Genomic DNA, 23,050 nt, shown 5'->3' with positions numbered 1-23,050 from the left:
TTTTTCGCAAATAACTCGAAAACCTTACATTCAATCGAAAAAAATATGGTATCAGACATACCATATATAATTTCATCATAAATCTGACAAAATAACAAAGAATAATTGTACTTTACGTGTTTATAGATATGATACTTTCCAAGCTATGGCTTATTGAACGAAGCATTTTGTTTCTCAAGAAGCTGATAAGCAAGTTTATTTTCGTCATAGTCCAGTGAATTATCTGCACATTATTGGCGCCAAAAACAACTCATTTTGATTACCTTTTAACGAACTATAAAATAAACACATGAGTTTTTGCCAAATAATATTCAAATTTTCGACTTGAGCTGCCGACGAATCAAATAAGACATTCAATGAACGATATTTCGAAAACTGTTATTTTTTACAGAAGCGAAAATCAATCGAATCTCCTTGTTATTTAACAAAAAAAACTGATAAAATTTCATCTTAACATAATTAACATAAATAAAAATACTTATTGTAATAAATAAATAATTTAAAAAATAAAAACCCGACTGTGTTGAATAAAATCTGAAAAGAAAGAACAATCGGTGCCCATTATTGGGAGGATTTGAGTCGTTCTACATTTTATTGGGCCCCGACTGTTAAAGTCGCTATGTAAACTACTGAATGCGTTTCTTTCTTTTCAGAGTTTATGTAACACAATCGGGTTTTTTTAAAATTATTTATTTATTTTAGACTTATTAGTTTCTAGTTTCTACTATATTAAAACTTTTAAACCAATTTATGGTTACTAATTAAATTTAAACATATACCGTATATCAATATTTTTGTCTCCTTTTAATTTCCTTTATTTTGATACCCTACTCGATAGGTTTTGTTAATTGTTTTTTTATTAACGGATTACTTTTTCGCTTCGAAAATCCATTTTGTTTTGTTTTATCAAACACCTATCTAAGAACACTTGGGTTTTTGAGACAAATATAATGATACCTTAAATGTTGAAATCCATTGAGCCGTTAAAAAGATACGAGGTAATAAAAAAATTTACAAACAAATATGTATATATGGCTTATCTATGACAATTTTGATGCGCAGAAAGTGCATTTTTCTTAATTAAAACAAACTTTATTTATTTACGAAAAACTTTAAACTTTGACAAAAAATATTAAATGGCATTGAATTAATAGCAGTTTCGACACATTCAATTTCAATATTTTATGGATAATCTTATCCTTACCCATCAAGGTCAAAAAAATAATTTGTTTGAATTCATTCTAAAATGAATACGAATAAACTTTCTACATTTCCCTTTTATTCTTAAAATTAATGAATTTAAGATTTATCATAAATTCTAATTATGCCAATTAATAAGGGTTGAAAGCAATGGAGAAATAATTAAGAATATCTTAATAATGGATTACTGCTCTTGAGGCATTTAATGGTATTTGGATTAATTCCAAAACTGGAATTAATCCAAAAGAATCGGGCAAACTGAAAGTGCCTTTTGATTTGTATGTTTCAGGTCAAGGAAACACAAGCGAGGGTCAGCGAGAGGGATTAAGAAGTAGTCAGGTCAAACGAGCTTAACAAGGAGAGATGTCAAAAGGCAAAGGGGAATATTGTTTCATGGAATTTATTTATATAAGTTGGAATAGTCTAGCGAATCATTTAGGTAACGGCTAGTTTACGTAATAATAGCTTTGCAAAATTCAAAATTATATTTGTTTGTTATTACTTTACAAAGTTGCAAATGTAATATAGGTAATTATAATTTAATTTATTAAGACCAAGCCTCTGCCAATTATTCTGAATGATTCATTCATAACATTATGGACTTTTTATATAACATTTTGTACGGAATTATTTTGCAATTGGAATTTTGTAGTGTTTTCTTAAAATAACTACGAATTGACAAGTCATAAAAGTACTTAAAGTGCTTATATTTCAAAATATTTTAATATTCTCAAGAATTAACGTCATTTGTAAATTTTAGAGACGATTTTATATTGCTGAGTCATAGTGACTCAAAACTTGATTGTAATAGTTATTTTATAGCACAGGTTGCATTTTGTATCTAAGAATTTCTTATAGATACTAAAAATATTTGGTTTATTATTTTTACAAACTCAGCTTCAAACCAGTTTTTATAATAGATCAGATAAAATATTCTGAATTAATAAAGTCAGTCATTAGAATAAATATGGCTGGCTGTTAAAGTTGAATACTCTTTATCGTAGTTTATTTATTAAATAGATCCTACAGATGTCTATAATACGATGGAAAAATCCACAATTTTTAATACCACTTATATATTAAATATATCAAGGTATTCGCTCCGAGCGTGAATTTCGTTTCCATGACAACGATACACTACTTTAATTATAGAATTAATGGATGCATATATAATTGTGTGGATTGCATTGAAAACTTACATTTAAAATTTAATATTCTTGTTTCACAAATTTAAATAAATAATTACGATAATTAACATTTGAAAAATAATATTTGTACAATTTGATTTCTTATTTTCACAATTTTTAATGCATTAAGTTTAATTAATTAGTGTTTTTCAATCATTTTAATTTGACAGTTTCTATATCATTAACATGTAAATAATTGCAAATTAGTCATAACAGCCCACTTTATCTCCAAAATTTTTCACTTAAAGCGCTGGCATCGATTTTATTATCCCTACCATGACTACGCACACAACGAATACTAAAATTTAATGTAGCTTATGACGGCTAGATTTTCTCAATAGATGTAGTGTATACATTTCTATACATATTGGCCAATCCTACGAAGGAAGATTCTATCTAAAGATTTTAATTGGAACCTTTTTATAGATCACTTTGTAGAAATAGAATATTATACAGATGTTCGCCATAATTATGATGTTTAATTATAGTAACACATTGAAACTAAAATTACAAAATTAATATCGATAGTATAAACGGCGTCAAGTTCCAATTTAAAAATAATCGTTAATGATTATTTTTAAATTGTAACTTTAAACTTAGAGTTTCATTTTTCGAGCTTGAGACTGGTCGAAAATGATTTTTACATTTATGTATTCAAAATAGTTTTTGTCTAATTGTATGGTGTCTTACAAAAAGCAGGCAGGCCCAAAATTTTCACAACAAATTTTATGCTCAATATACTTAGTACTCCATCTATGATCATCAATTTTATTCAAATGTAGAGGCCTCTCTTTAAAAAACAAAAACTAAACGTGGTCAAAATAAACTAATGGACTGTCAATAAAACTTAAATAAAAATTGCATAAATTTTACTTACAAATGATTCCAACAGACAATCGATTTAACAAAATGAATATACCTGAAACAAAAATAACTTCATTAGGTAAAAAAAATATTTTAAAAAGCAAGCTTTTAGTATAGATATAAATTGTTATGAAATGTTAATGTAAATACAATAAATATAATCTCTTTTTAGATAGAAAGAAATAGTGAATACGCTTTTTTCCACTAAGAATAAATCGGTTGGATAAAAGTTTCTAATGATTAATCATGAAATGTAGATAACAAAACACAAAATTTTTTTAAAAAAGAATAAGGATTACTATTATTTTTAGAAAATAATTTTAGTAAAATTATGCATACTTTCACGAGGCAGCAAACATCAATCAGATGTATTGTGAAAGTATTACGTCACGCCATGTAAAACGCTATGTAAACAACATTGCATTTTAACAGAACGAAGAAAGTTACTTGATCACAACTGCTTATGACTTGAATATACAAAAATGATTGTATGTAAGGCGTGATGTCATTCAAGACGCCATGACACTCGCTACTGTTTTCAAAATAAATTTGAATTGGTGTTTGAAAATGCAAAATACATCATGTAAATAGTGTTTTTTTTCCTACTCCGTAAAACATTTAATGGTAAATATCTCTATAATATGCAAAATCCTTAGGGGCAATAAACAGTTTTTCTAAACGGGGAGTTGAAGATATCAACTTTGATTTTTTAACTAAAACTACATTTTTTTGTAGCAGAATTTCCTGTCCTTTGCCACAAAAAGTGACTCATGTCCTCAAAATTTTTGTCCCTATCATTCTTACAGTGTAATCCTTAAAAAACTGTAAAATCAGGAACTAAAATTTGAGGTCTATTATCAAAAATTGAAAAAATCAATGTTTTGTAAACAATAAGCGTGTCAACCCTTGAAGCTCAGTTGGTTAAAGCGTAACCAATTCCGTCCACGGTATGCCTCGCGTAGCGGGTTTAATTTCATAAATTGTTGTGATGGGCAGGTGTAGTGCATGGTATATGCATGAAGGAGGTGCATTCAGTCATTCAAAATAAATTGAGGATAAATGAAATTATCAGCAGAAATTCTGGTAAAAGACATATATGTTATGACAATGGGTTCTATATGCTAAGTGTGTCCTTCGTGGGGAGCCAATATAACCTAATCTAAACAGTAATCGTAGAACTACAATATAAACTTTTTTGGAATATTATACATAAACAAAATGTAACTTTTTAATATCATTTTACTCTTTGAGCGAAAATACAAATTTTGGTAAGAACTTTTCGACAGAAAATTTTAGGCTCTTTAAATTTGATTAATACAACTTTTTCCAAATTTTGCATATATTTGAAAATATTTTTTCAGAGTAAAAAAATACTCTTCTCCACTCTCTGCAAGAGGTACGTTCCGTGGCTGCACTTCTTAGAAGTAATCTTAGGTCATATACTTCTAGTGTACAAAATCGCAACGCGTGTGGAAAAGTTTCAGTTTTTGTGCAACTAACTTTCCTGGTACAATAGTTGTTTAGCTGTAAGGCTGTTATAATTAGTGAGTTTCTCCTGAAATTTTTAGAAAGAATCGTTCATTTAAATTTGTAATTTTGACATTTGAGTAAAAGTAACTTTTACTCAAGTGACATTACAATTCATAATAAAGTGTGTTTATTTAGGCACTATTAATAGCTGAAGTAATTAAGAAATATTTACTAATACGATATCAAATATTTTAATAGTAATTCCAAGGTCAACTTATTCATTAAATAAGTCATCCTAATGTTAATGGATTATTTTGTAAATAGTAATTATTATTCATTAATATTTAGGCATCTAACTGTAAGAACAACTTATTCTAATTTACATAATAGGCAGAACATTAGAATATATAGTCACATCAATGAATGTTTTTACTTGGAATTCTTCAATAGCATCTCCGATTTAGATGATTTTTTTAAAATGTTCCTTTTTTATTTTATTTAAAATCAGAAACCTTTGAGGGGGAAGGCACTGAGCTGACTGAAAAATCAACGCCCAGCCTAAATCACTTATGGTGGAAGTTTGAAATTTCAAGGGAACAAAAATTATGAAAACCGACCCTTCGCGCGAAATCTTTTGCCTTATCTTTAATCATCGGTTTACTTACCGGAACGTTTCGGCAACTTTCCAATAAACATCGGTATGATAAAATAAAAATAAGCAAGTAAACAAACAAACAAAATGATTTTATCTCAGTTACAGAGGTTAATGCATATAAAATTCACTCGCTGTCTCAGTTACAAAAGGTAACTATGACGATAAATTCGGAAGAATGAATCCCAGATATAGAGGTTTGTTTCGTCCCATTAACAGAGATAATTCAGCGCTAAAACGTTGGGACCTCAGCATGAGTTCTAGTTATGGAGGTTTCTCACTTATCCAGGTTTCACTTACCCAAGTTCCACTGTATATTTTTCGTTATATCATGTTATTATGGTATTTTTTAATTGTGGTTGTTAATGACCTTGGTTGAAAAGACCTATGATTAATAAATTATTTAAAGTATATATAATATATGGATGACCTTCAGATGTTGGACTACAGATTTTGTTCCAAAAATAAAACTGAAAGTACAATATTTAAATTGAACATTATTCTTAAAAGTTTTTTTTATTAACAATTTTTTGTTTCATTAAATTAATTAAGGAGCCAAAGGTTAATTACAATAATTTTAAAAATGTATTAAAAATAAATAAAGATAATAATTATCCTGTTGACTGTGCAGGTAAATAATATAATGAACTAGATATATATTTAAATAAATTTCCCACTACCCCCCCCCCCTACCTCACGTTTATCTTTTCTTACATCGCTTCCATTACCTACATCAAAGTAGAACTCCGACCTGATTATTAACTTTGGTATTAGTGCTCATTTTAATAGCACTTCTAGAATAAAATAAATCAAAATATTTGAAGTTATAGGCAATTTATTTGCACAAATATGTTAAAAGCTCCCTTAAGTTTCATGGTATTTTAAAATTTTTAAATATTATTATATATATTTTTCGACTTTTTAAGTAATTTTTTTGCCAATGGAGGTGAAAATTATCTTTATCATTCAACGTACCCCGCGATAAAAGATATGAAAATTGCTTTCTGTGAAACTTTTTCGAACCTACAATAAAATATCCATCGAATCATTGTGATCAAAAGCTCTCACGGCCATAAAAATTTTTAACGAGTAGTTTTCGAGCTACAGGGCGATTAAAGTTACGAATATAGGTATTTTAGTTTAAGTATATGACTAGCTTTCTGTGAATCTTTTTCAAACCATCCCCAAAATGTTCTTCGGATCGTTCTGACCAAACGCTCTTACGGCCACAAAATTTTTTAACGGGTAGTTTTCACGCTAGTTAAAGAGAATTGAAAAAAAATACATATATACCAGGGATCGAACCCGGTTCTTTGGATTCATGCGTCTTGATTATTAATAATTTATAATTAAAAATAACATTTCTTATTGGGTTAATATTCAGTATTGCCTTATCACGTGCTTTCGTGTGATGGTTTAGTTAATTGACCCTAGAAATATTTGTCTAAACCGATTTTAAAAAACAAGCGAAAATGAACAATTAACTGAGTTTATTGTTGAAATGCCCGGTATAGATGCTTCTGAGTATCAGCATTATTTAAAAAAATAAAAATAAAAACAATAACATTTAAAAATTCTAAAAAATAATTATATAAACAAATGTCAGCCGAAAGACTGGCTTAAATATGTTGGTTTTTTAAACTTTTCTTATTTATTAAAAAATAATACACTGGTTTTCAACACTGTCTATACGGAGTATTTCATCAATTAATTCGGTCTATTGTTTATTTTCACTTATATATAGAACCTTTATACATAAAACGGATAATTTATTTGGTACAATATGCAATAAAATAAAATTTAAAAAAAGTTGGTAAATTATATTTTCAAAACTTTTTTAATGTAATCATATTTATGATGATTATAGGTTCCTTTCAAGGTGAACAATACATAAATATACCACCTATTCTCCTTAATTAAAATTGATAAACTCAATAAAGTAGCCGTATTTTGTTCTTGGTAGTTCATTTCAATAGATTGAAATAAATAATTCGTTTTTTTTTTAACATATGCAGTGGCGGATTAAATATGGCTTATAAGTGAAATTGGAGTAGCGCTGTCAAGTCTCCGGTTTTGGACTAGAGTCCCCTACAATGTAAGAGAAACTCACTGTACGTTGTACCTTTTCGAAATCTGCCTTGTCGCATTCTAAGTGAACTAAACCTATAAGTTAGTGATAAAAGCTTTTTTAATCATAAAAGTTAACTTCTGAATATATTTATTTATATGTAACATGTTGATTAATTTTTTTTAAATAGAGAATATCGATGATTGTTTTTCGTATTTCTTACGAAAAATATGAAAAGTAAAAGTGAGTGTACAGTAAAAGAGATTGCAAAAGTCAGCCAATAAATACGGATGATATATATAAGCACTTAACTACCGACTAGACAGATATTAGACATAGATCGAGATCGGACATAGAAATTTGACGCCTTATTTTTTGTATAAGAATTCCATGTTCAATTCTGTTTTGCTAGATAGAGATACAAACAAATTTATGATGGCTCTTGTCTTGTTTGTTTTTATAGTTATTCGCAAAATAATTTTTCTTTGCTGTTTGTTACATGAATGAGATTATTAAAGGAAAACATTATCGATATTCCCTATTACAGTACTAAAAATATTTTCCACTTCACGGCTTTTTTAAGAATAGAAACAGCATCGATATAGAAATATCGACGTGAAAAGAGTAAAGGACGGTGGGAACACGTGGAATTATGCAAAGCTTTAAAAACATCGAAAAACGTGATTTGGTGGTATTCAAGGGGGGCAGGTAGAGGTATTGAAAAGTTGAAATTGCCAAAAGACTTACCATTGACCGTAACCCAATCTAAACACGGATGTTCAATCATCTATCCCAATTTGGAGAGGATATACAGAAGTGCATAGTCATAGAAATGTTGAGAAAAATGATTTTCTCCTATGAATTCCCTTCAAATTTTGAAATCAGGCCTTATTTTAATCACATCATCTCGCCTTATATACAATCCTTCATACCGAGGGGGAATAGAGAAGATAACGAGTAATATATTCAAATCTCTTAATCACCAAATCTATTTTATTGCTTTGTTGATCCGCCAATGATTACAAGTAAATAAATTACAACAAAACTTATTACTTTTTGATATGGTTATTTGAATTAGTTTAACAACCTCCAAATGTATAGGAAAAATACCAATTTTATTTATAATTTTGGAAAAAAACAACTACAAAAAAGTTTTTAGTTGCCGTGTATATTCCCATACCTACGTCAGAATATTAATCCACTTAATTGTTTTTATTTATAAATAACTAAAAACTTTTTTGGTACAAAAAATATTTGGAAATTACCTTAAATAATTATTTTAAGTAGTTAATTACGTCAAGCGATTAGTCTGGTCTGAAGTTTAACTACATTCAACTATGCTATTATTGAAAAGCAAAATGATATTATAAGACAAAGAAAAAAGATTTTAATTCGGAAATTTGCTCTGAAATAATAAGCAATGGTGAAGTACAAAGAAGAACCATATGGTTAAGTGACCTACGGGCCTACATACGGTCAGTGTAATGTGTCTGTTTGCTGTGCTCATTTCTATCTGCTACTTCTAATTGAACGCAACATTCGCATCCACAAACTCATTTCGGTGTGTCAGTTCATTTGATACTCGCAAGAACGTATATAGTAATTACATTAAACTTTCCATGTCGAGCTATGATCGCCCGTGGCTGAGCTTAAAGCGCCTATCTAGGCGGAGTCTAGTCATCGGTCGTTACGTAATTTGTACTGCGCATCATGCTGACTAAGTAATTTCAATTGTATTCAATCACTTTCAATTGATTGAAAACAAAAGACAAAAAATTGCAATAAAAAAACTGCCCGATGCGCAGTTCGTTACTCTCGCCACTCTTGTTTTACGTTTTAAATATATATGTTCTTGAGTACTCGATAAGACTCACGGTAATGAGACTCTATTATACAAAGTTTCAGAGCTGTACCATAAAGTGTTGTATAAAAAAGCGAACCGACTGATACTATATGGTAGATATTGAATTAAAAATTGTTGTAGCCGGAGTCTGTTCAACAGACAATGTCTCGTCTGTTCAACAGACAAGATACACAATGATGATTAATCAAATAATTAAGAAATGGTTAAATGAAATAAACAACTGCTAATTTTAAAGTGCAAATAGAATCTTGCGTGTCTTTAAAAAACTGGAAATAAGTGAGTGGATAGTGTATTACACAGATAGTTTATTACACATAGTTAGTTACCTGTAACACTTTTTGTAATAATTACATAAATAAATTCACTTTCATTAAAATCTAAAATCAAGAGTAAGTCAAAAATAATAAATACTTAGACAAGTACCTAAGTCTAATAAATTAATTGAAATAATATATGCAATCCAATTTAATTAAAGTCACACAAATAGCCATAGCCGGCTGTAACAACCAATAAATAGTCTCTAGAAATTCTTATGTCGCGTAATTATACGTAGCCTATCATTTTTCTACTATGGAGATAGTTGAATTCCAAATACAAATATCACTTTTTAAACAAAAATATAGTATTCGTAACTTGCGATCGACATTCCGTTGAAAATGTTTTTTTCATTTGCTATTTTTAATTTCAATTTCAAGAAGTGGTTTATAATCAAATAACCGGCTCAGTAATCGTGCTGTCTAAATAGTCTCTAGAACGTTCGGCAACTGACCGGTAGGTTGGGGGTTCGAATCCAGACAGCGGCAGTGTGAGCACTTATAATCTTAGGGGCGGTAAAATTGATCAATTTGTCGTCGCTTGGATAAGAACGAAGTAACCGCCTCCACCCACATCATAAAAATGTAATTGTATATTGGATGTAGTTTAAAATAAAATAAATAAAGATTAAAGAAATGATGATGTGGGTGGCCTCTGTTATAGATAGATATCTGAAAAACGCCAAGCTAATGTGGCAAACTGTTCTGCCAGAGTTGTTTCCTTGGCTGACACCGACTCCAAAAATAATTATAATTTTCACTACATTATAATATCGTTATTTTTTTACTTTTTGGTGCATATTAATTTATTTTGGAAAAGTTTTTCTTTTGAAGTCGGTTTTCTTTTTGTTAAAAGTTTTTTTTTTTTATTTTGGGATTTTTATTGAATCTGAAATACATTAACAAATTTGTCACTAAAAAAAGTGTCTACTACCCCAGTAGTGTCGAGGTGCAGGATGAATTGAAAAGGACACCTTTGAACAATCTTACCGTTGTCCAGTTGAGGAGTGAACTGCAAGATAAGGAACTTGATAGCTGAGGCAAGAAAAAAAACAAGCACATATTGCCTTTGATTATTATTTAATGGGATTTAACCTCCGTTTTTCAGATATCTATCTATAACAGAGGCCACCCACATCATCATTTCTTTAATCTTTATTTATTTTATTTTAAACTACATCCAATATACAATTACATTTTTATGATGTGGGTGGAGGCGGTTACTTCGTTCTTATCCAAGCGACGACAAATTGATCAATTTTACCGCCCCTAAGATTATAAGTGCTCACACTGCCGCTGTCTGGATTCGAACCCCCAACCTACCGGTCAGTTGCCGAACGTTCTAGAGACTATTTAGACAGCACGATTACTGAGCCGGTTATTTGATTATAAACCACTTCTTGAAATTGAAATTAAAAATAGCAAATGAAAAAAACATTTTCAACGGAATGTCGATCGCAAGTTACGAATACTATATTTTTGTTTAAAAAGTGATATTTGTATTTGGAATTCAACTATCTCCATAGTAGAAAAATGATAGGCTACGTATAATTACGCGACATAAGAATTGCTAATGTGGCAAACTGTTCTGCCAGAGTTGTTTCCTTGGCTGACACCGACTCCAAAAATAACAATAATTTTCACTACATTATATATTAATATCGTTATTTTTTTACTATTTTTGTGCATATTGATTTATTTTGGAAAACTTTTTTTTTTTTAATTCGATGAAAGTTTTTTTTGTTCCACTATGGTCTATGGTACTGAGATCTTAACTTTATTGACCAATAATTATCAATGATCACAATAATTTACTTAATCTAAAGTTATTGATATCATGCCCAAAGGTCATATCCACTACAGCTTGTTATTTATATAAATGGATGTTTATAAAAATAATATCATTGAAAATAAATAAAGTTACAAAGAATTTAATCTGATTCAACTCTCCTTGAATGGCCTTGCCAGTTCGTTGGGTTTTTACTAGGTTCGATTATATCCACCCAACTTATAAAAATACATATATCATATCATTGATTTGTAATTGATTCAAATAAATTAAGTAGTTAATTCCTTCAGGGAAACCACCAATTTCAGTTTTCAATTTATTTAATTATTGAGCGTGTGAATCATTTGATGTTGCTTTCGAAAAATTTGTTGTATTTCTGCTGAACTGGCAAAGTTTCTAGAAATGGAATGAATATAATGGTGACGATTTTGACGATTTAAAAAAAAAATTATTTAGCGAAAAAAATTCGATGATCAGATTTTAATAAAAAATATCCTTTCTATTAAAAATCCTTAAGGTAGTTGGGTCATTTAAGCAAAACTTAAGAAATCTTGAAAACTTTTAATAATTAAAAGCCTAAGACAAACGCTGTGAGATAATTGCAATTAAAATGACATTTTAACAAACGTAGTCTAGGAGAAGCGAGTGAAATTGACAATCTTTTAATTTTTTCCAGTGAAAGAGAATGACCGTTTTGACAAAAAACTAATATTTGGAAAAATATAATGTTTAGAGTCATTTAAATTGATGTGAGTATTAATTTTATTGTATTTGATTGAATTGTACATAATTGTAGTAGTGTAAACTACAATAAGGAGTAAAAAAAACTTTATTGTATGCAATGTAAATGTTTAGCTATGTATATACGTATAGAGTGCCAATCATTTTATACTGGATTGAAGGGAAAGTACTACCACTAGTTTCGACGTGATGTTTGTTTGAACAAATGTACCCATAATCCAAAAACCATTAACTATGGAATAAAAGGAATAAAAGCTGTGGAATAATAGTAGTTATTCGAGTTAATTATAATAATTTTCAATCAGTTGGTGAATAAAAAATTTTTATTTCCAATTCATTCAATAAGAAGCATTTATTTAAAATGATTACTTCCAATTTTTTTTTTTTTTTCATGCGATTAGTAGAAATGTATAATTATGTCATCAATTTGCTTCAAACGGATATTATAAAATTATATGAGAAATAGGAAAAAGCTAAAGACAGAATCTTTTACGCACTAAAAGTTAACTGGGGAAGTTTTAGTTTAAACAGACTCATTTATTAAGTAGAATGATTAATTATCATTAATTATGGAAATTAATGCATTAATTATATTTATAGAAAATTATGAAATTGATTTGTGATAAAGTTAATTTACTATTGTTTTTCGATGTGATTTTGTAGAATACAGCGTATGTCCGAAAAGAGTACAATATTAAAAGGCTCTGAAATGAAGTTATACCAATTTTTCCAACTCATTTTTTATCTTAAACTAGGTACAAAAAATATATATCACTTCGGGTGAAAAATTCTCAATGCACGGGCAGAAAAATTCCTAATTAAACAAAGAAGAAGATATAGGTTAGTGACGTCATTGTACGATATCAACATAGAGATATATATAAAATATCTATAAAACTTTGTTTTGCTAAAAGGAGATGGGCAACAATCTTCGCATCTGCCGTATTAAGTTGAATAAATAAATTTTATTAAAAACGAATATGCCATATTTTCCTTTTGCCGATCACGTTTTCCTGTGTGATTTATTCAGTAACAACGGAGCTAGGATCCAACATCGCTGTGGAAGTGCTTTATCAATAGATATTGAAGCAGTGAAAGAGCGGATCTCTGAGTGAAAGAGGTAGAGGAGGTTCCAATACCACTGACAATGCTGGGATTAGGAAAATTGAATTTTTACTTTTTAATCTCTTACAGTTTGGGAGAAAAGGTATGGTAATCAATCAATTATATTAAAAGTGAAATTGAATTAAGTTCTCATACAATAAAGTAGTATAAGTAAAATATTTGTATATATATTCAAAGGAAGTCATTGACACCATAACACGTAAAGTAAGTTTTGAACAATTTGTCTTCCTATTCAGGACGCCAAGAAACTATAGGTCAAATTTTAATGACGATTGAAGAGGATATAAACATCTAACCACATATGGTATAAACAAACAAAAACCATAGAACACATAGTCTACTAGAAGATCCGGCCACGCTTGTTATATTATATTGTAGTAAACTATTAAAGGTTAACAGTAGGAGGACATCAGTCATGAAGACCGTAACACGTGACCGGCTATGCTAACACCAATAATTAAAAAAGTAAGAACAATTTAATTTCACTGTATTTCGTTTATTACAAAATAAATTTAGGTTATACCTTAGTCTCAGCAACACGTGGTGGGTATCTTATATGAAACGTTTGTATTTTTAACATAGCACCATCTATTGAATACTTACTCAACCCAGTCAACAGATATCACCATCTGTTAGAATCGTTTGAAACTAATTGATAATTGTGACTGTCAAATAATAGACAAATAATTTGCATTAAAATAATATTGCGACTATAAATTGAGATGTAAGCTATCCTACCTTTCAAGTTGGATCAAATTGCACACGGTGTGCAAATCAAATTTAAAATCGGTTTAGTAGTTTTGGAGTCCATAGCGGACAAACAACGTGACACGTAATTTTTATATATAAAGATTTTATACCATTTACAACTCTAGTTCGTAAGTCAATTAGTAGAAATTCTCTTTTTATGGCATTTTAATGATATGTTCTAAGATAATGTTTAGAACCTCTTCTTTGTTTCATATTTAAATCAGTAGAAGTCAGCTCAGTATTTTGGAGTCGCGAATTGTGAAAATATTTTTAAAACTTATAAAATAAAACTATTGACCAATGATTGATGATTTGATACAATGATTTGTTTACTAACAACTTAAGAATGTACATAAATACAATTCTAATTGAACAATTTTCTATCGTGTTTTAGATTTGGCCCTGAATAATGTTGTATTTTCCTACAAACAACAGATACTTAAACATTTTGAAAAAAATCTATTTCTTCAATTATTTTTAAATTAACGTTTAATCTGTAAGTAATTAATGATTAAAAGACGTAATTAAATGAATTAACTTTTGCAATCTAGGAATACATAATTTCAAAAATAGGTTTGTTTGTATTTTGGTTTCAAAACTGTTAAAATTGAGGCAATTCTCAATTGTCAACGAGTCAGGAGTGATTATGTTTTTCGCGCGTGTCGTGTTTGTATGTATATTTGTTTTTAAATTTCCTTATTACCTTTTATCTTCCAAACGACTGGATGGATTTCGACAGTTAAGGTTTCGTTATATTCGTCTTATAAACCTAAGTGTCCTTAGATATGTCTTTACTAATAATTAAGCATGTACGAGCGACAGGGAAATTTGGGATAAAAAAAAGACTTTTTAAAATTAAAGTTGGACTAAGTCTAAATCAATTCCGAAAATTTGAGGGGAGGGAGGATTACCCGATTATTTAAATAAATTAATGAGTTCAAAAGTAGACATATTTAACATTGGTCTTATGGGAAAATGGTAGATGGATGATATATTTTCATAGATTTCTTCAAAACTAGTCGGTGGAAATTAAAAAAAAAAACCATTTAAATTTAAGTTAAAATCTTAATAAATTATTGAAAACCATTGTGTCCCGACTAATTTAAAAAAATATTTTTTCAATTTTGATGGTGAAGGTTGAAAATAAGTTACAAATAATTTCAACCACACTTCCTTGGCGCTCGTACTACCTAACCAAACTTATTGAATAGGGTAAAAATAAAGGAAATTCAAAGGGGATTACTAAAATATTTATAAGTTACATGTTAAATTAGGAATAATAAATTGATTAAAAAAGTTTTAATATAATAAGAGGGGTTTTTGTACCAGGACACTCAAAAGTCTAAAATAAAATTAATAATTAAAGAAATTAGAAACCCGATTACGTTAAATAAAATCTGAAGAGAAAGAAAAAACCGGCTCAAATCTTCCGAACAATAGGCCCTGGCTGTGGAAGTCCCTATGTAAACTACTGGATAGGTTTCTTTCTTCTCAGCTTTAATTTAACACAGTCAGGTTTTTTATTTTTTTTTAATTAAAATTTTTAAGAAAGTTTTATTTTATTCTCGGTTAGCAATAAACTATGTAGAGAATGACCAATAATTTATTTACATAAATTGAAACAATTTGAATGACTTGCCATGATTAATTCTAGAATTATTACAATTATTTTTTCTGATTGTTAGGTTCATATGAATAAAAAAAAATTTTTAACAAAAAGAAAACCGACATCAAAAGAAAAACTTTTCCAAAGAAATTAATATGCACTAAAAAGTATAAAGATAACGATAATATAATGTAGTTAAAATTATTGTTATTTTTGGAGTCGGTGTCAACCAAGGAAACTCTAAAAGAACAGTTTGCTACTTTAACTTGGCTGACACCGACTCCAAAAATAACAACAATTTTAACTACATTATATTATCGTTATTTTTGAACTTTTTAGTGCATATTAAATTGTTTTGGAAAAGTTTTTCTTTTGAAGTCGGTTTTCTTTTTGTTAAAAGTTTTTTTTATTTTGTGATTTTTAGTGAATCTGAAGTACACTAACTAATTTGTCACTAAAAAAAAAGTATCATTGAAATCAGTTGGCGACATATTGAGTTATTCGTCCTCTTGTCGTGCATACTTAATGCAAATTAAAGACTTTTATGGTTTTCTCATGGCTGCCGTTGTCAGAACTGAACCATAATGAAATGGGACCACATGGGTAGCGTCAGCTTTCAAATAGAATCATCAAAATCGGTTCACCCAGTCGAAAGTTCTGAGGTAACACACATAAAAAACATAAAAATACAGTTGAATTGTTAACCTCCACCTTTTATGTTTGAAGTCGGATAATAATCAAAAATAAAGCAGTATAGGTACTGTGAATTTCTATTGTTCCGTTTATTATTCTCTTCCCAAAATGAGGATATTAGGATGCAAAATCCGAATAATAAGATAAAATATTTAGTAGAATACAATAAATGAAAAATTATATGATAATTATCATAAATATTATTGAAAAATTATGATAATTTATCCAATACCAATAACCTAAGGCAAATAATTTAAAGATTAAAAAAACATATTACTATTTCACGCTTATCTTACTTTTATTTTTGTACTTATTGATGTTATGGGTTTTAGCTTAGAAATGTTTCTATAATTTTCATATCATTACTAATATCATGAATGCGAAAGTAATCCTGTCTGTTTTAAGGTTTCACTTTTAAACGACCGAAAAATTAGTATAAAGGGAGCGAAGAAATATAAAAATATTTGGAGTGGCAGCAAAACAGAAAAAATTATCTTAACTGGAAAAGTGAGAAAAACTTTTCAAAAATGGGAACGGTTAAAAAAAAGTTTTATGACTGAATAAAGTATTAATTTCTTTAAAATAAAATTTTTAAACAAAATAAATAATTGCTTTAGATTTTTTGTGCAAAAACCGGACTCAAATGGTAATGAAGAGTTATTCTATATTGGATATAATGTCTGTACAATTAGGAGTTAAAAATGAAATATCAACCGTATTTCATTACCTATTTTAATTTTAATTTCAATTGTTATCCCTTTTATAATACCTTCATACCCTATATTACCTATTATTAAACATATTATACAGTCGGTTAAAAAAAAACTGAACAAAATAGGTCCCTATACTAAAATTTTTTATTCACTTGGATCTGATATAGGTGACAAAATGAATCAGAAATATAGTTTTTTGCGTTTTCTGTAAATTTTTAAAAAACAGTTCCTGTCAGTTTCTATTTTGGAAATAAACTGCTCAATTTTAACCTGTTTTCATTTATAAAGCTCCAGTTTGTTTATTAATAAAATCATAAAGCCATTACGGCATAAAGATCATGTCATCATACCAAGGTATCGTGATTTTGGAAATAAATAAACATTGGTAAAAATCACTTGAATATGCATTTCATTTTATTCAATATCTTATTGGTTTATTAATTAAACAAGTGAAAACAAACAATTGACTGAGTTAATTGCTAAAATACCATGTATAGACAGTGTTGATTACACAATCTTTTGTTTTTTAACGTCATGTAAATAAAAAACGATAGTCACTATTAGATGGCCACAGTCGTGTACATATAATACGACTGTGGTGTCATACACACATAAGGGATATTACCATATAATACATACTATGTAATGCTCTATAATTGTAATGCTCTCTAATTTGCACCCTCACGGATAAACAGTGATGTTAGAGAAAAAATGTATCAAACAAAAGTTGTTTAGATTTTTTCTATCTTTAACGGTTTAAAAGATGGGTCCTTTGGTCCCAAGACTCAATTGATCTATGTTGCTCATTTACGAACTCAACCACAAATTTTACACCTTGAGCGTGCTATAAATATTTCAGCTTAATATCTCGTTTTGTTTTTGAGTTATCACAGGCGGGCAGACGGACAAATGGACAACCAAAAATCTTTGGGTGATGTATGAACACCTATACCAAAATTTTGTTCGAAGCTTCAATTTGTTTAAGTGTTACTAACTTGGAACTAAACTTAGTATACCTTGATATATTTCATATATACATGGTATAAAAATAGCTTGGTATAGGAGTAGGACCCTCAGACAAACAAAACAAGTTTTATTGAAAAATTTTGTACTTCACCTTACATTTTTTTGTAATTTTTTTTTCTTATGTAAATATCAAATATTCATCATCTACGTAAATTTTTTTAATTATGGAATATTACAAATATTATAATTAATATTCACATTACTTTATAATTATATTTTTTTTATTATATAACTTTTAAAGTCCGTAAATAAAAAACCTTTACCAGACAATGTTTTTAATTTTAAAAATGATAAAAATATAATCTTCATTATTAAAGGCAAGTTGTCACTTATAATAACTAAGTTAAATTATAATTGGGTTATTGGGTAAGTGTCTGGTATGTCTACTATGTTTTTAGGATTCAAAACCGAAACTTTTTAGAGCATACGTCTTCTTGGGAAAATGGAAACTTAAAGCACGTTCTTAAAATAGCATACGCTTTGTGGGTTGTTAAAACGCTTCTACAATTTGTGCCCATTCAAGTTTTAAATTTGAAACATATGATGCAAATTTCAGTATGTTATCTGTTTCTAGGTACTTATGGAAATGGAGGCATAGTTGATTTTATGCATATCGCACAAAAATTTTGTTTCTACGATGATCATTTTCTAATTTTTACACATTCTTGCAATATTAATGACAGACAGTGTCACATATATGGTGTGTTTTTTAAGTTGACATCTGCTTGAAAATCGAATAATCGATAAAAATGCTTCATGCAAAAAATGTTGGGTGAGTAGGCGCATTTTCTACACGCAGCCATAAAACTTTACCACGATTTTCAAACTCAATGCCCACTCCATAACTGGTAAGCGATAGATGAACAGTTTAAAAAAGAGAACATTTTAAGAAGTTAAATTTGTTATTGATTAAAAAATGACAATTTTTTGTTTGAAACATTTTTCCGCAGTCTGTCTAGTTTTACCCAGAATTGTTTTTTTGTTATCAACAAAATTTTGTTTGTCAATTGTTATTTCGTATAATTGTTTTTGCGAAATTTCCCAATAAATCGTTCTTTCTATAAAGACCATTTTTCCTCAAATTGAATGAACAAACACACCATAAGTTAGATTTTTGCTATCAATTACCGTCTAAACTGTTCGGTTTACAAAAAAAATGTTTCAAACACAAAATGTTGAGAGTGAGGTTTTAATTAAACCTGCAAACTTAGATCGAATTCTATGTTGGTGTAAGATGTGTGCCTTTGAAACAACAAACATTTTTCGTTTGAAGCACTTTCGTCTATTAAATTTATTTATCGAGTTTCAAACATAATTTAGAAAAGCATCCTGTATACAAAAACAAACTTCGAATTCCTAAACAATTTGTTAATTGTTTATATAAAAAAAATAAAATAAAAAGTTCATGAAAATATATTCTAAAACTTTTCATTATCGAGATACAGACCATGTTGATATCATTATCATGTTTTGTTTTTGTTCTTAACCTCATGTTTTTGTATCTAGAAAATGAAAAGATAATTCAGAACGGCTAGAAATTAACCAAGGTTTGAACTGTCAAACTAATCACTTCAAAATTACGAAAATTTTATTTCGGTCACCCGAAAATATTCACTGGCGGCTCAAAATAAAAAAGGTTGAATTTTTGTAAATTTGAATTCACGTAAAATTAAATTAATAAAACTACCTATCTAAGTAGTAACCTCTGTAAATTATACCTTGAAAGTATATAAATATGGCTTGATCCTAGAATAAAGGACAAAAATGAAGTTATCATAAAACCAGTTTTATCAAATTAATGTAAAATATACGAAATAAAATATTTAAAAAAAAATTAATTACACAAATCTACTTAATTGTCATCGGGTTTTTAAATTTAAATTGATTTATTTGAAAAGTTTTAATTTGAAGTTCACTAAGCTTAGCTATAAAAGTCTAATAAATCGCAAATGTAAGGGCACTGATAAGTTTTTGTAAACGCACATTTGTAAAATGTTCTGAATGGCCATATTGTTTAGCTAGAAACAGAAAATATCTGAGTACATACTACACATAAACTTTTACAATATCTGAGTACATACTACACATAAACTTTTACAAAGTAGCAATTTTTGTTTTCAATCGTTACGGTATTGGAAAAATCAAAAACAATTGGTTATTATTTTATGTATGATATGAAGGGTGTCCTTTTTACGTTGACATATGCTTGAAACTCGATAAATAAATTTAATCGAGGAAATTGCTTCAAACGAAAAATGTTTGTTTCAAAGGCACACATATTATAACGCCATCGAATTCGATCTCACTTGTCAGGTTCAATTAAAACATCATTCTGATTCCTAACTAACAAATTGTTCGCCAAATTCGCAAAAAATTATGCAAACGCTTTAAATTAGATAGAAAGTTGTTCTTTATAAATGCGCAAACATTTTTTTGTAAACTGAATAAATAAGACAGTAATTGCTAATACAAATCTAGTTTTTTGTGCGTTTGTTCATTCGATTTGAAAAAAACATAGTCTTTATAGAAAAACAAACCACTTTTATTGGATTTATTCAAAATTTTTTTCGAAGTGTGCCTGGATTTCGCAGAAACAATTATACGAACTAACAACTTTGAGTAAAACTTTTCAGTCCGTTATTGCCTAATTAAAGGTACGGTTTGTGGAAAAATGTTTCGAACAAAAAATGTTACTATAGGGGTCTGTCGTTAAATTGAGCCGATCGTGAATATCGGCAACGGATTTTTGCGATACTACATTTTAAATGTAGCACAAGAAGGGAAGGTTTGGAAAGAATGGCGATATGGTCCTATATCTTACAATTTCTAAGTCTAACGAATATGCTATGTTCTTATTCACTTTTATACAAAACATTTCCGCCACATTTCTATTAGTATAATCTTTAGAATTGATTTCAATAGTAGGGCCAATACCAGTCTACATCGAAAATAAATCTTTGATGCAAAGGATTTATTCAATTTAAGTGCAAAAAATTTAAACAATTTTTTCAATTTAATTTAATTTTTTTTTTTTTTTGGTTTAAATTATAAAGTCTGTTTAAAGTTTTTAAAGTTAATAAATACCAATAAATTATAACTTAAGTAAAATATTTTCAAATAAAAAAAAATTACCTTTTAATTGTTGAATAGAATAATCGAATACAAAATTCCAACTACATGAATTCCAGCAAACTTCTTTTAAAAAAATTAAAAAACACAAACACACAGTTTAAAAAAAAATTTTTTTAGTTCACCAAACAAAAATATTTATGAAAAACAAAAATAAATAAAATTAAATAACACCACAAAACTGCGGTAATTGTTGTTACTCATGTATGGTTGTTGATGTTGAATATAGATGTGGATCGCGATGGACAACGAATAGATTGGATTGGATAAGTATAAGTAAGTAAATGGATGGATGTTATTATCACACTGTTATTATTTTTTAGTTCAGGTGACTTTGGTGAATTGGCGCGCACTAAACTTGAAACACTAGTCAATTTGATGAAGAAGTATGTTTAATGTATAGGTATTAATAAGTATAAGGTAATTTAAATTTAACTAAAAACTAGTTAGACCTCCAATAATATTTCTTCATGTTAAAATAATATTGTTTATTAACATATACAGCATGCCAATTATTTATTGTTACTACGCCAATTTTTCTTGTCTTCCCTCTTCAAGTTAAATCAGTTATTGCTTCGTACTGATGAAATTGCAAAAAGAAAATTCAAATTTCTGTCTAGAACATAACGAAAATGAACCTCGTTAAAATTTATATACATTACATGTGTCGCCGTTTTAACAATTTTTATAGCATGTATATATTAAATATATCAAGGTATACTGAGTTTAGTCCCAAGTTAGTAACATTTAAAATATTGATGCTACAAACAAACTTTTAGTATCACCTAATTAGTCCATTTCCGGTTGTCCGTCTCAAAGTTTTGTCGTAACTTTTACTATTTCGGGTAAACAGTGACGTCAGTTAACCCATGTTGCTACTTTACAAACTCAAACTCACTTTTTAGTACCTGAGTACGCTACAAAAATTTCAGCTTGATATCTCTTTTCTTTTTTAGTTATCGTATCGATTGTCGGACAGACAACCGTAAATGGACTAATTAGGTGAACATCTATATCATCAAAATGTTGTTTGTAGCACCAATATTTTTAAGTGTTACAAATTTGGTACTAAACTTAGTATACTATATTTAATATAAGACTGGTTTGCCTATATTTTTTGGACCAAATCCTAGATACAGCACATCAAAACATGTAAAAAGTCGGAAGTTTTCCGTAGAATTCAATGTTCTACTCTTTTACACTTTTAAAGTAAGGGATCACATAGAAAATGGCAGCCAAAGTTGGTTAAAAACGGTTTTTTATTTTTTATTTTATTTTTTTTTTTTTAATTAAATACACTTCGTATCAAAAAAACTCTTATGCAAACAATGTGCAACTTTTTATTTCGGATCGATTTAGTAAAGTCCGATGTCAAAAAATTAATAAATACATACGTCCTTAATACGCCCAAGAAGATCGTTTTTGTAAATTTGAAAAATATTGAAAAGTTTTTGCAAAAATCGCTTTTATCGACAAAATAAAGTTTAAAAAAAATTACAATAGCTCATATACGCATGCTATTATAAACTTTTCTGTGCTTAAAATTTTCTTCAATAGTTGCCTGAATAAATGCGGGTATTGTGTGCTTGATTAATTGATCGGTAATATGCGCAATTTCTGTTGAAAAATCGGTAGTGAAACATTTATTACCACATTCTTCGATTTCTATTTATAGCTCAGCATTATTTGGTCCGTTTATTTCATCATTGAGAACATCTGCGATAATCGGCGTATCTTTTATATTTGAACAATTTTCGTTTTCACTCGTAAAGCACATACTCAAGTTTTGGTTTTGCATCTGCTTCCACATATGAACACATTATTTTTTATGGATAATTTCCTGGAATCAGTTCATCAGA

The 23,050-nt window shown here is 28.6% G+C and overlaps 1 protein-coding gene across 1 annotated transcript in view; it reads right to left on the bottom strand.

Moving 5' to 3' along the window:
• LOC123290816 (ABC transporter G family member 23) overlaps positions 1-21,550 on the bottom strand; it is a 50,606-nt gene extending 29,056 nt beyond the window's left edge. Inside the window, exon 1 of the mRNA XM_044871148.1 lies at positions 21,195-21,550. The gene's annotated coding sequence lies outside the window, so the exon portion shown is untranslated. The remainder of the gene's footprint in view (positions 1-21,194) is intronic.
• Between the last annotated feature and the right edge of the window lie 1,500 nt (positions 21,551-23,050).

The sequence above is a fragment of the Chrysoperla carnea genome, chromosome 1 (genome assembly GCF_905475395.1).
Source record: "Chrysoperla carnea chromosome 1, inChrCarn1.1, whole genome shotgun sequence".
In the NCBI taxonomy this organism is placed as follows: domain Eukaryota; kingdom Metazoa; phylum Arthropoda; class Insecta; order Neuroptera; family Chrysopidae; genus Chrysoperla; species Chrysoperla carnea.
Note: the sequence above shows the minus strand (reverse complement) of the source record. Positions and strands in the feature narration are given on the sequence as shown.